The sequence below is a fragment of the Nanorana parkeri genome, unplaced genomic scaffold (genome assembly GCF_000935625.1).
Source record: "Nanorana parkeri isolate BGI_ZX_2015 unplaced genomic scaffold, ASM93562v1 scaffold153, whole genome shotgun sequence".
In the NCBI taxonomy this organism is placed as follows: Eukaryota; Metazoa; Chordata; class Amphibia; order Anura; family Dicroglossidae; genus Nanorana; species Nanorana parkeri.
The window spans coordinates 70,496-85,399 of NW_017306421.1; the positions used below are offsets into that span (position 1 = coordinate 70,496).

Genomic DNA, 14,904 nt, shown 5'->3' on the forward strand with positions numbered 1-14,904 from the left:
TCGGTGTCGATTTCCCAGGGAGGTCCAGCGCATGAACTGCAAGTGCATCCGGATGAAAGTCACATACATTGCACAGCATGTTGACCAAGAAGAGGAAGGAGCTGCAGCCGGCATATATGTTGGAGTAGGCGGCATAGGTGGACATGTTGTTCCCCCAGTCAAAGAAGCACCAGGTCCAGAAGTACTGACAGTAATTTATGAATAATTTATAATATAATTTATTTTTTTTCTCTTACCTAACTGATTTGGGGGCAGCATTTTTTGGCGCCCCTCTGGAAAGTGCCGCCATAGGCAAATGCCTAGTTTGCCTTGCAGTAGATACACCCCGGACCATGCGCAGAGATTTTCCAGCTTGCAGGACAACAATCTAAGTGCCAACAGACTTAGAGCGGTCATCTTTGGGATCGGTTAACTCGGTTAGCCTTGAAAAATGCCAGAGTTGATTTTAAAGCTCCCATTGACTTCAATGGGTTTCGGATTAACATTCAAACATCAGAGGAGCGTTTGGCAAAGGATCTCCTTCCCCCGACCCACCACCACGGAGGTGCCGATGAGCACGATGACCATCTGGATCTCAGCCCTGGGGGTCCTGCGGAAGCTTCTCGGTGTCGATTTCCCAGGGAGGTCCAGCGCATGAACTGCAAGTGCATCCGGATGAAAGTCACATACATTGCACAGCATGTTGACCAAGAAGAGGAAGGAGCTGCAGCCGGCATATATGTTGGAGTAGGCGGCATAGGTGGACATGTTGTTCCCCCAGTCAAAGAAGCACCAGGTCCAGAAGTACTGACAGTAATTTATGAATAATTTATAATATAATTTATTTTTTTTCTCTTACCTAACTGATTTGGGGGCAGCATTTTTTGGCGCCCCTCTGGAAAGTGCCGCCATAGGCAAATGCCTAGTTTGCCTTGCAGTAGATACACCCCGGACCATGCGCAGAGATTTTCCAGCTTGCAGGACAACAATCTAAGTGCCAACAGACTTAGAGCGGTCATCTTTGGGATCGGTTAACTCGGTTAGCCTTGAAAAATGCCAGAGTTGATTTTAAAGCTCCCATTGACTTCAATGGGTTTCGGATTAACATTCAAACATCAGAGGAGCGTTTGGCAAAGGTCTTGCAAACCAAGCCCAGGTACATTTGTCATATCCCTACTGCAGACAGGCTTTCCGAAGATATTGGACAGAGGTTGTGTAGCACTGGGCAGGCCACGCAGTGAAGATCTCAGAGGAGCAGTGTTGTAGGTACCTATCACCTGTACTGAAAGTGCTAAAGGAGGGGTTCTGGAGAGGATAAATGTAACAAAATGTAACTTATCTTTTAAGTTTGAAGGATAACTCTGGACTTTTACATATTTATGCATGATAACAATCCTGCATGCAAAACATCTTCCACATCAATACTACACTTTACCTTCAAGGAAGAAAACTATTTATTTTCTAGGGGTGCACCACATTAGGTGCTTGTTTTATTTAAAAAAAAGTTAACCTTTATTTAAGTCATCTTAGGAAAAGCATGTATAATTGGACCTAAAACCATATATATAAAACCAAACATTATGGTTTTACATTTTCTGTAGCTTTTAAAGTGATATTAAAATGTTTTAGTTATTTCAAATGGTGATGAAATCACTTTCAATGGATGCTGCTTCTTATTGTTAAAAAGTGTTACTTTCCTGTAGAATCAGCTGGTCCCCTGAGCATTGGCCCTGATATTCTGTTTTAGGAAGTCTCCTTTCCCTTGCAGGGTCCTACGGTCCCTGTGTGTGCTAGTAAGCACACACAGGGACCGTGTGTCTTTACAAACACACAGACACAGCAAGGCAAGCCTCACTCCCCTCTGTTCCCTGTTCTTCCTTTCTTCTTCAATCTAGTAGATGAACAGCTGCTGGAGACTGTGTTCTCTCTTGTGATCTTGCGCTGTGCAGGGAGTTCAGGGAAGCTGAGATGAGAGAGTTGGATTCAGCTATTCAGAAACACGATGCTTGTAAGTGCTTGAGCAAAAATGTAAAGAAATACTTTGCTGGACAATGTATATTTGTTTGATTTGGATTCACTATTGAAAAAAGTTTAATACTACTTTAAAGGAGAACTATGGGATCAGTGTGTCAGGGGTCAGTGTTTTTCCCCATAGTTCTTCTCAGGGTCATCACGGGAGGACATAAACTAGCATCCTCCCGTGACCCAAAGCTCAGTATAGCTCGCGGTATACTGAGACCGCCGCAGCCAGGACGGATCCCGACAATACTGTCGAGATCCACCCAGCTGCGTGATTGACAGCTGGCTCTGCCTATCTAGAGGCAGAGCCAGCTGTACCTGCCCCCTCCTCTGTCCATTCCTCCACTCAGCGCTGGAGGATCGGACAGGGGAGGGGGGGAATCCCTGCAGGGAGCTGTGAGTGACAGTCACGGCTCTCTGCAGGGACATGATCTAGAAGTGAGCGAGCAACGGTATGTGTCCGCTCACTTCCCGATCTATTGAGCCCACTTGCGACAGTTTCATTGTCACACGTCGGCTCGAACTATGAGGTTGAGTGATTTTCACTCGCCTCATCGTTCTCCTTTATAGCAAATCACATTTTTTTATTCTGCTTTAAAGGCAAAGTTTTCCTTTATATCATGTTTCATGTTACACCCATAAGCAGGGTGTAGCATGAAACATGGTAATTGTTCTTTAAAAGATGGAATTTACCTTTAACTTAAGAAAACAAAACACGTTTTAATGTATTATTATTTTCTATAAGTACAATAATCGTTCGTTTTTACCTATTTAGTTATTACTTTTTGCCTTGGATATTTTCTCAACTATTCATGTTACTTGCTTACTTGTTACTTGGAGTTTTCACATTCTGATTAGAAATATTAATTCTAAAAAAAAAAAAAAAAAATCTTAATACGTATACACTTTGTTTGGGTAGCTGGAGTTGGACTGAAACAATGGTGAGGCAGTGCAAAAAGGCTGTACTTCTTTTTGAAAGGTTACTGATTAACAAAAGGGTTGCTGTACACGTTGCAACAGAATTGGCAGTTTAAAGTCACAATTAGTTAGACCGTCATGGCTAAAAATATTGGCACCCCTGCATTTCTGTCCGATAATGCACCATTTTGCACAGAAAATTTTTGCAATTACAAATGTTTAGGCATTTTCGTGTCTTTTTCTTTTTTTTGTATTGGTATGACACAAAAAAGTGGTGAAAAAAAAGCCAAATCTGAGACATTTCACGCAAAGCTCAAAAAATGTACTGGACAAAATTATTGGCACCTTCTCCAAATTGGCACCTTCTCCAAATTGCAAGAAATAATTGCATTCCAAGTTTTTGTGGAAAAGCATGGGAAATCTCAAGGTTACAAGTCCATCTCCAGAGATCTTAATCTTTCTGTGTCCACAGTGTGCAACATTGTCAAGAAGTTTATAGCCCAAGGCACTGTAGCTAATCTCCCTGGACGCGGACAAAAGAAAACAATTGATCAAAGATTGCAGCAAAGGATTGTTTGAATGGTGGATAAAGACCCTCAATGAACTTCCAGACAAATTCAAGCTGACATTCAGGCACAGGGTACAACTGTGTCAGCTCGCACTATACTTTGAATGAAAAGGGATGCCATGGTAGGAGACCCAGGAGGACCCCACTGCTGACACAGAAAGATAAAAAAAAGCCAGATTGTAGTTCGCCAAAACTTACCTGAGGAAGCCAAAATCCTTTTGGAAGAATGTGCTGTGGACAGACGAAACAAAATTACAGCTTTTTGGTGCAGCCCATCATTCTGCTGTTTTCAGAAAAAGAAATGAGGCCTTTAAAGAAAAAAACACAGTCCCTACAGTCACACATGGTGGAGGTTCACTGATGTTTTAGGGTTGCTTTGCTGCTTTAGGCACTGGATGTCTTAACTGTGAAATCTGAAGACTACCAAAGAATTGTGGGGTGCAATGTAGGGCCCAGTGTCAGAAAGTTGGTCTCCGTCAGAGGTTATGGGTCTTACAGCAGGACAATGACCCAAAGCACACGTCAAAAAGCACCCAGAAATGGTTTCAGACAAAGCGCTGGAGAGTACTGGACTGGCCAGCAATGAGTTCAGTTCTGAATCCCACAGAGCACCTGTGGAGAGATCTCAAAACAGCAGTTGGGAAAATAAACCCTTCCAATCTGAGACCTGGACCAGTTGGCGAAAGAAGAGTGATCAAAAATTCCTGTAGAGAGGTGTAAGAAACTCATTGATGGTTACAGTAAGCGATTGATTTCAGTTTTTTTCCCAAGGGCTGTGCTATCAAATATTAGTTGAGGGTGCCAATAATTCTGTCAGGTCCATATTTGGAGTTTTGCGTGGAATGTCGGGTTTGACTTTTTTTTCTCCACTTTTTTTTGTGCCATATCTAGCTCCTGATCAGCATGTTTGTTCCAGGTGAGTGACACAGAAATAATCAAAGTCATTAGATAACTGCAACAGCCAGGGTACAACAAACAAAAGAAATAAACATGAGAATGCCTAAATATTTGTAATTGCAATAATTTTCTGCGCAAAGTGGTGCATTATCCGACAGAAATGCAGGGGTGCCAATATTTTGGGCCATGACTGTATGTATCAACTATGATGAATAGATCACACAGCTGTAAGTTTACATTCAAATATGGGACGTGTTTACTGGTGCCAATTTATAGTAATAAAATGAAATAAAAAAATTGTATATACCTCACATTTCTGATGTCTGTTTTTTTTTAAATAATTCTAAACAATATGGTTTTAGTATAAAGCAGAATTTAACAAAAGAGAGCTGCTGACCCCGACGTGATTTGAACACGCAACCTTCTGATCTGGAGTCAGACGCGCTACCGTTGCGCCACGAGGTCTTGCTTCAAATGATTTGTGCATATTCAATATGACTCAGCACAAGCTCCAAGTAATATAAATTATTGACATTTTTATAATTACGTCTCAACAAATGTATATTATGTCAATGTCTATAGACTGAAAAGACAAGACATCGAACTAATTTAAATACTCAACCTAATCTAGATTCAGACACCACCACAATGCCAACTTTCATTTTCTACTAAATACACCCAAGGACACAAGGAGGCTTCCATTGCTGAATTCTCCTTCTGAGAATAGTAGCTCCCTGGCTGTTGCAGTTATCTAATGACTTTGATGATTTCTGTGTCACTCACCTGGAACAAACATGCTGATCAGGAGCTACATATTGTACGCATTCAGGTTCTCAGAACATATTGAAGCCAAAGACAGCCAACTGATTAGTATTATCAGAAAGAGGTTGACAATGGTAGCCTTACCTCTCTTAATGACTTTAATCTATGGGAGAAATGCAGGTCAACTGCAGGGGGCACAGAACTGTGCTAATTTAGCTTTTTCCCTAGCTGGAGTGAATGAAGATTGACAGAATTGAACATGGAAGTGCTCAGAGCTAAGTGCTTGCAGGTTCATTCTTCACAGGGGAGATCAACAAACTAAAGTTTGATGATCCTTCATTGATCTACTGCCACTCTCCATCCTAAAACCCACTGTGGAGGTCCCTGGTAACCTGGGAGGGACAGGTAAGCCGAACACACATGGTTGTACATATACTGTACATATAGACGTAATCAGACGGCTTCACAGCGGCCCAAATTACTTCTAATAAAAAGATCTCTGTAAAAAAGGTAAACAAACTAGCAGCTGGTAGTCTTTACATGGCGGTGATGCCGCTGGCGTAATCCTTACATTGGTGGCAGCAAAAGGGTTAAACCTTATGCTGCTAGTGTGCACTGTACTAGAAAATTGCTGAGCTTTTTTTTTACCCATGATGCTATCTTGCAGGAACGCCTTTGAAAATCTCACTCTAATTTTATATCAGCATGTTACCTTCGCTTTGCTAGATTTTGGAAATTCAGATGCTTTGGAATGTCCGAATTTAACTATATTCGTACAAATATCCTTTCTGAATGAAACGAAATTTACATGTCTATATTACAGTATAACCCTCTGATTACTGACATATCACCTTAAGGCAGGGGTCTCAAAGTACCGGCCTACAAACCAGTACTACCGCGTTTCCCCGAAAATAAGACACTGTCTTATATATTTTTTGCCCCCAAAAAACACACTAGGTCTTATTTTTAGGGGATGTCTTATTTGTTTTTTTTTACTGTGCAACAAAATGTACAACAATCCAAAAGTTATCACTCTGCCTGTCACAGTAAGGCTGGGTTCACACCTGGGCATATGTAATATGCGCGTTTGCCGCTGCACGTTTTTTACCGCGATTTGCGATAAGACAAACGCGCCTTTCCGAGGGCTACCTGGCTGTATCCCGATGGATATGCGTGACAAATACGCCCCAAAGAAGCTCCTGTACTTCTTAGGGCGTTTTGTAGCGCGTTCCTACGCGCTGTAAAACGCCCAGGTGGGAATAGGCAATAATTGTTTTTCACATGTTGAGCGTTTTACAGCGCCCAGGTGTGAACCCAGCCTAACTGGCGCTATAGAGGAAGTATCTGCTAATGCGGCCCTGTTCCCTCTGCATGCTTTCTACAGCGCTGACATGCTTTGCCATCAGGGACAGTGGTACCAGCGGTGCAGCAGTGAAGTACGGTACCATTTACCGGTACAAAATACAGTACAGTACCATTACATTAAGCAGTGCCTTCAGGGGGACAGCAGTTGGTGAAGTATGGTACTGGAGAGCTCCTGTCACTGTGCAGGCCGGAGGGAGTCTCCTGTCATCCCCTTAATACAGTATGTCCCTGCAGGCTGAAACCATCTCTCCTGCTCTTCAAGTTCCCCCTCACATGCTACCACCAAACTAGGTCTTATTTTCAGGGTAGGTCTTATATTACAGGAGTCTTGAAAAATAGTGCTAGGTCCTACTTTCGGGGTAGGTCTTATTTTCAGGGAAACAGGGTATGTGGCCCGGAGCCAGCTGGCAGGTCAGGCACGCGGTCAAGGACTGCGTACCTGACTCGCAGAAGCAGCTACATGCATAGCTGCTCCTGTCAGTACCGGTGTTCAATCGAAAGTTCCAACTTCTAGAGATCTCCAACCATCTGTCTTTCGGTTTACTTAGCAGTAAGAGGTTTGGCCGAGAAGGCTGTATCGCACTGCGCCACCCGCGGCATTTCCCTTTACACATACTACACATCAATAAAGTATTAAAATGAACTATGGTCAGACTAATTCAGCACGGTATTAGGCTGAGTTGCCCAACTCAATATGTCCGTCGCTTGCGGCCCTTACTAATCAACCACTACATCATCGGGGATTGTGCCTACTTCATGCAAGAATGTAACCAGGTGAGGTGCGGGGGGTAGTGTATTATTTTATGTGTGCGGGGGAGCGACTTGGAAGGGGGGAGCGTATTAAAATGTATTCATGATATCTATTTATATACTGTATTTTATGTTTTAATGGGCTTTTCATTTTTGTCTTGTTTTTTTTGGCTAGAGATCTGCATAAAGATTTAAACTACTCCGAAAACTACAACCCGACGAGGATGGGATTCGAACCCATGCGTGCAGAGCACAATGGATTAGCAGTCCATCGCCTTAACCACTCGGCCACCTCGTCCTATATGTTGCTTGCTTTATGATGCTGCAACTTGCAAATAGAGTGTAATGAGTGTGTGCTAATGCAGCACAATTGTGAGTTGTGTTGGTTAACAGAACCTTTGAAACAATGGAGCTCATTTACAGGGATAGGGGAGTCTGCCCAGATTTAATTTTCAAAGGGCTTGAAACTTGGCAAACCGTAATGGCGATTCCCATTGAAGTGTCTGAGGGAGAAGGTGAATGCTTTTAGCAAATTATGGCTATTTTTAGGGCTTATAGGTAAACTACTATCAAATAAAGGCATGGGAAATTGGCAACTGCCATGGAGGACATGGCACAATTACCAAAATAAAATATTCGTTATCAAAAAGTTTTTTGAAAATACCACAAAATCAAATTAATGCATATTATGATATCACAGCGTGGGCAATTGTTTATCTGTTTGTTTATTCCCCAATAGGGAATATGTAATTTTCAAACTCCTAGATTATTACGTTTTATAGGTGTGGAAATATATACAATAAGCTCTCACTTATCTGGTATTCAACTAACCAGAACCCTCAACTAACCCAAAAAAAAAACTCCCCTGGGTATTTACTGTTTTGCTGATCTGAGGCATGTATTATACTGGGAACAATCATGTGCCTATTTGTCTTAACTTGCTTTTGATTACCGCATTTCAATATTAGTATGAAGTTAATACAAAGTTTATGTTATGATAAATAACATAAATAAATAGTAATTCTCAAGCAACCAGTAACTACATTTATCCTGAATCTACCAATCCTGTGGATTCTGGATAACGGGGAGTTTACTGTATTGTTTTAGAAATACAAAACAAGTGGAGATGCCGGGGATTGAACCCGGGGCCTCACACATGCGAAGCGTGCGCTCTACCACTGAGCTACATCCCCTGAATGACAGACAGATGTGATAAACAGTACACCTCAGGCATTTTTTGATTATAATAAGCAACAAAATATATAAAAAAAAAGTATAAAATGACTAAGACACACAGAAAATATAAAATATGTGTAATATTCAGAAATGATGTAACTGCTGAACATAAACACTAGGTGGCAGCATTAAAGAAAATGAAGGTGCCCACATATATTTGCAGAAGTGGCTTGTTTTACACCATATATAGTGGGGGGAATTTATCAAAACTGAAGCAGATTTGCACTGCAGCCAATCAGCTTCTCTGTCTCATTTTGAAACCTTACCTGAGCAAATTGAAGAGAGATGCTGATTGGCTGCCCTGCACTGCTGCTTGAGATTTTGCCTGCTCCCGTTTTGATAAATTCCCCCCAGTATGTCCACCATACGAGTCACGAGGCATAGTACAACCTGTGAATGGTTTGAAATTGGCTGGCAACACATGCACAAGCATGACAAACATTCTACAGCCACATGTGCCTAGATAAATATTTAGCTACAAAATAATAAACACGGCATTCGGCAGGCAATTGTGCTTGTGGGCTTTCACAAGCATATTGAGATATATTAGATCTATAAGATGTGTATCTTCATGTTCCCATTCTAGCATCCTTCCAAAAATTCCTGAGGTTTGCGGTGGGAGAGATGCACCTACAGTTTGTATGCCTTCCTTTCGGCCTCTCTACCTCCCGGAGAACCTTTACAAAAAGTGTTAGTTGCTATTCTGGATGCCCTCTGAGAATGCGGTATCCGGGTACACCATTACTTGAATGATATTTTGCTCCTGTCCAATGACAGGGATGTACTTCTGTCCCACAGAGAGATTCTCATCAACACACTCACCTACTTTGGCTGGCTGATCAATCTTCCAAAGAGTCAGCTGGTTCCCACACAGAAGATGCTCTACCTGGGAGCGGAATTCCACATGTCTGAATCATGAGGAACAATCTCCCCTCCAGTCCAGAAGGCCATGGGTATAAGATCCAGAATCAAGCAGACGGTCCTATCCTCCTCTCTGACGGCCTCTCAATGCATGAGTCTACTAGTACTAGGTACCATGGCCTCTTGTATCCCAATGGTACCATGGGCACATTGGTATCTCAGACTCTTGCAGAGAGGTTTCCTTTCTCAGTGGAACAGGACATTGCTCATACTCACCCAAATACTCGGTATCAGCAGTTATGGCCATCCACCTAATATTGAGTAGGTCCCCCTTTTCTAGCTATCAGTAGCAGATCCTTTAAATCCTGTAAGTTGTGAGGTCGGGCCTCCATGGATCAGACTTGTTTTTCCAGCACATGCCACAGATGCTTGATTGAATTGAGATCAGGAAAATTTGGAGGCCAAGTCAACATCTCAAACTCATTGTTGTGTTCCTCAAACCATTCTAAATGAAAGGCAGAACTCAAGGTTTCTCAGTACATTTTTGCCCAAAGCATCACACTCCCTGCACCACTTAGAATATATTCAAGATAGTTTGATTTGCATGTGCATGAAGAATAAGGAAGAAGGATATGGGAGCACAGGATACCTGTTGAATTGCATTAAAGCAAAGTCCTTACGTCTTCTGCATAGTCTTCTATATAGCGACTCCCTGACGCCTACAAGAGGAACATCTTATTGCGGAGAAACATTATATCCCGGAAAGGAGCATTAGCTCATCTGCTACCTGCTGATTCCCTTACTCATCCACATGGGGGAGAGGGCACATTCCTGAAATTAGTTTTTGCAGGTTGGGATGTCTGAAATTAGCTCCTTGTAACTGAGGTTCTAGTGTATGATCAGTCGTTACATCAATGCAGGCCCTCCAGCCCTATAGGAGACAACTGCAGCTCTGCTTCCACAAAGTTGGGAGCATGAAATTGTCCAAAATGTCTTGGTATGCTGACACCTTAAGAGTTCTCTTCACTGGAACTAAGGGGCATAATCCCCCCCTCCACCAAACTTTACACTTGGCACAATGTAGTCAGGCAACCGCCAAACCCAGACACATCCATTGGATTGCCAGACAGAGAAGCACTTGGTGATGCAAGGCTTGGATGCAGCTGCTCGGCCATGGAAACCCATTCCATGACGCTCTCTACGCACTGTTGTTGTGCCAATCTGAAGGCCACACAAAGTTTGGAGGTCTGTAGCTATTTACTCTGCAGACAGTTGGCGACTTCTGTGCACTGTGCGCTTCAGCATGCGCTGACCACGCTCTGTCATTTTACGTGGCCTACCACTTCCTGGCTGAGTTGCTGTTGTTCCCAGTTGCTTCCACTTTGTTATAATACCACTAACAGGTGACCATGGAATATTTAGTAGCAAGGACATTTCACGGATGGACTTATTGCACAAGTGGCAACCTATGACGGTACCACGCTTGGATTCACTGAGCTCCTGAAAGCAACCCATTCTTTCACAAATGTTTGCAGAAGCGCCTACATGCCCAGGTGCTTGATTTTATACACCTGTTGCCATCGAGGTAATTGGAACACCTGAATCCAATAATTTTGAGGGGTGTCCCAATACTTTTGGCAATATAGTGCATCTCACTTCCAGGTGCCATTGTAGTGAGATAATCAATGTTATTCACTTCACCAGTCAGTGGTCATAATGTTATGGCTGATCGGAGTATATTTCTTTTCACAGTTTTACTTTAAAGGCAACATGTTAATGTGTGTTGCATTAAGGTAGCCTGTTAAAAATCAATGGGCTGGTTGAACGCACCCCAGCACCTAGGAAGCAACACCTGTCCATTTTTAAGAGCACACAGCTTGCAGTGCATTACTGTGTATTGTGGCGTGCGCAATGCAGGTACATTGTTTTACTGCACTGAGGGACCATTTTAAAATGAAAAACACCACAACCCATTAAAGCTTGCGTGGATTGATATTGTGTGTTGCAGTAAAACACACATTACTGCAACACAAAGGTGTAAAGCTGGCCTAAGGCTAGGGCTACATGAGAAACATTATCCAGCATACCATAATCAATAGGGGATATTGATCAATATTGCCACATCACTTGTGTCCATTATCTTTATTATTAATTTGCCCTTCTTAATTGTAAGCCGGAAGGTCTTCCCTTCGCTGCTTTTAAACTCTCTCTCCACATTTTGACTGCAGCGAAACGGAAGATAGCTAAGTCTTGGCTATCTAATATTTGGAGCATCTCCAGGGTCAAACTCCATGTCAACTGGGTAATGTCCCATGAAACGTGTACGGCTCAACTTGATAGTACCATGCGTAAGTTTGAGAAAATGTGGTCCCTCTGCGTCGAGAAATACTTACCTTCTGTCACCCATCGTCCCCTCCTCACATAATTACGTTCATCGGATATTCTGTTTATAGTTTTTGCCCCTTTCCCCACACGCTGCCTGACCTCTATGTCACTACAGGACACAGTAATGTCATGGAAGTCAGCGGGAGGAACTATTGAGCGCCAAAGGGGGCACAGAAAATCAACAGTACCAGAAGTGTTGGTCCCTCAGCAGTCTTTAGTGGAACATTCCTCTTTAGTGAAACAGCATTAGGGATAGGAAAGTATTCCCACTTTTCTTTGTATAGTATTATTTTTGCCAAAAATTATTTTCCTTGTACCATCACGTGTACTGAATGATGGATGCTATTCACAGTGTATATCCAAATTATGAACCTGCTCTCTTCACAAAGCTTTTCCAGTTCCAGTCTTCTTGCTCAACTGGTTCTCTCATTCATACTACTGAGGTCATTTTTTATAAAGCTGCACTCTGGGCAAAATATGCGCCCCTTCCATCCCTCCCCTCATTCCCTCTGTAACCCATCCAGCAGGGTTCTTACTTTTCCTTACCTTTGGAGGTAAGTTATACTGACCTAGGTTCCCCCTCCAGATCCCTCAGTGGCACTGTTTCTTGCTGCGAGGACCACTAATCAAGCACTGCAGATGGTCCTTAGCCAACTGTTCATCTAGTATCCCCTTGAGATAGTGTCACTTCTTTTCTGGAACCTGAGAGGACCCCAACACTGGACAGCCAACCAAAAGTGTGCATGTCATGAAGGCAGGGTTGTGGACACCCAAAGAAGGACTCATTAGGAAATCAAATACTTTAGACCTAAGTGTCACATGACCATGGCTTTTAAACAGGCTTTTTTTTATTTTTATTCCAGCAATCAATTAGAGGGGATTATTATTATGCTGGCTAGCTGGTAAGTTTTACTACACTAAAAGCCACAAGTGCACTTAGACATCTTGGAGGAAATGTGCAATTCCTAACCACTATACTGTAGAATCACATGGCCACAACAAAACAAAAAAGATTTGCCTTTACATATGTTATAAATCTGTGTGGGCCCATTCACACCAGTCCAGTGCGTTAACCAACCCATTCTTATCCAAATGAGTGGGTTGCCTAATGCACCAAATTGCACCATTTCTGGCACCGCACTGCAACGCATGTCCATCAGCAAGGTGCCCTTGAAGCACGATCAGCATTTTCGCCGCGGTCTATGGAGATGGCGGTGCTGAATCAGGATATGAGATTGGGGGCAGGGCTAAAAATGCCTGTTTTGTTTTATGTGTATTGTCCATAGACTGCCTGTTTGTTGTGAACATTTTCCTGCAATTGCCCATATTCATTGATACCACTTTGTATTCATTGATTGTCACTTTTGTGGTCCACCTTTGTTGTCCTTCATTGCAAAGGTTTTGTTTGCTTGTTGTCACTATGCGAGAACATGGAGGACGTTTCATTGTCTAATACATTCACTTTTACACACACAGGAAGCAGAGTAGAAGAAAGTAAAGAGAACTGCGAGCTGAGTGTAGCGTGAGGCGCTGTGGCTTAGTTGGTTAAAGCGCCTGTCTAGTAAACAGGAGATCCTGAGTTCGAATCTCAGCAGTGCCTAGTTTTGCTCACAATTCGGTTTACTTTGCAAAACATAAAAATGTGGTTTTAGCTACGAGTCTCTTTGAAGAGGAATTTGTTAAAAGTTAGAACGAGTGCTTTCTCAAAACAAGTAGATTTTCAACTATTGCTAAAATGGCAAGGTCCTTCACATTTACTTTTATGTAGGATTATATGTATAAATACTGAAATAAGCAAATTACTGTTTATTTGGTTGGAAGACTAAAGAAAAAAAAAAAGAAAAAAATAATTCGTAGTCGGCAGGATTCGAACCTGCGCGGGGAAACCCCAATGGATTTCAAGTCCATCGCCTTAACCACTCGGCCACGACTACACTGGATTTCCTGTGCGGGCAAAACAGGTATGACCTGTGGCATGGCAACAGGAGGAGCTAATGTTGCTCCTGCAGATGCAAAAATTGTGATTTTTTGACCAGTCTGCAAGGCTCCATAGCTCAGGGGTTAGAGCACTGGTCTTGTAAACCAGGGGTCGCGAGTTCAAATCTCGCTGGGGCCTAAGAATGTTTTTAATGGATCATAAGCATTTAAAAATATTTAGTCACACTTTAGTGACTTAGAAGATTACAGTAAAGCAAGGCTGGTCCTGCCTTAGAAGATTTTTTTTTGTTAATCCTTTAAATGAATATAATCCAAATAATATGAGTTGAAACCAAATTTACATTTATTTACAAGAAGAATTATATACACGAATACAAATCTTAGGGCTAGTTCACACCAGCCCCAGTGCGTTTCGGCCCGGATGGTGCCGGAACGCACTGGATCACATTCTGGCTGGCTCACTTTGTTTTAGGGCGGGAGGTAGCGTGCATTGAAGTCAATGGCACTGCAGCCATGCCCTCTGGCCACACGTGGCACATCAATGCCTGCGTTCTGGTCCGGTGCAGTCAGAAAAAATAGTGCATGCAGCTAGGGCTGCAAAAATGTATCGATTACAATTGATAGGGATGCACCGATACAGGTATTTTGGTACAGAGTACCAAATAGCGAGTACCGGAAGTCCCATTCAGGAAGCCAGGCGCCGTGTAATGACTCGCCACCTGGCTTCCTGATTAGCCGGGAAGCCGTCAGCGTGTAAAGACTTGCCACCCGGCTTCCCGGTTAACAATGAAGTCGTACCATGCTTCACGTCACTATGTGACGAGAAAGCATGGAGCCGGTTTGTTGGCCAATCATGGAAGCCGGGCTCCGTGTAATGATGCAGCGCCCGGCTTCCTGATTGGCTGGGAAGCCGGCTCCATGCTCCCTCGTCATGAGATGACAAGGGAGCATGGAGCTGGCTTCCCGGCCAATCAGAAAGCTGGGCGCTTCATTATTATCAGCTTTGTGACCAATCAGGAAGCCAGGCAGCGCGTCATTACACGCTGCCTGGCTTCCTGATACAGGAAGTATCGGGCTAGGCATTGGAGCATTTGGGCGAGTACAAGTACTTGCCCAAATACTCGGTATCGGCACCGATACTAGTATTGGTGCATCCCTAATAATTGATAATGAGAATAGTTGGCAACAATTCTCATTATCGATTAGTTGGGAGGGGGGGGGAGGGG

At 42.9% G+C, this 14,904-nt stretch overlaps 1 long non-coding RNA gene and 6 other non-coding genes across 7 annotated transcripts; 3 read left to right on the top strand and 4 right to left on the bottom strand.

Annotated features, from left to right (window-relative positions):
- Nucleotides 1–573: 573 nt before the first annotated feature.
- On the top strand, nucleotides 574–13,868 carry LOC108785265. Its single transcript, XR_001941123.1, has 3 exons — nucleotides 574–586; nucleotides 992–993; nucleotides 13,785–13,868. It is a non-coding gene; the product is annotated as an uncharacterized LOC108785265 (long non-coding RNA).
- TRNAW-CCA lies at nucleotides 4,775–4,846 on the bottom strand. Its single transcript has one exon. It is a non-coding gene; the product is annotated as a tRNA-Trp (tRNA).
- TRNAS-GCU lies at nucleotides 7,475–7,556 on the bottom strand. Its single transcript has one exon. It is a non-coding gene; the product is annotated as a tRNA-Ser (tRNA).
- On the bottom strand, nucleotides 8,380–8,451 carry TRNAA-CGC. Its single transcript has one exon. It is a non-coding gene; the product is annotated as a tRNA-Ala (tRNA).
- TRNAT-AGU lies at nucleotides 13,267–13,340 on the top strand. Its single transcript has one exon. It is a non-coding gene; the product is annotated as a tRNA-Thr (tRNA).
- TRNAS-UGA lies at nucleotides 13,593–13,674 on the bottom strand. The gene has a single exon. It is a non-coding gene; the product is annotated as a tRNA-Ser (tRNA).
- TRNAT-UGU lies at nucleotides 13,784–13,856 on the top strand. Its single transcript has one exon. It is a non-coding gene; the product is annotated as a tRNA-Thr (tRNA).
- Nucleotides 13,869–14,904: the final 1,036 nt, after the last annotated feature.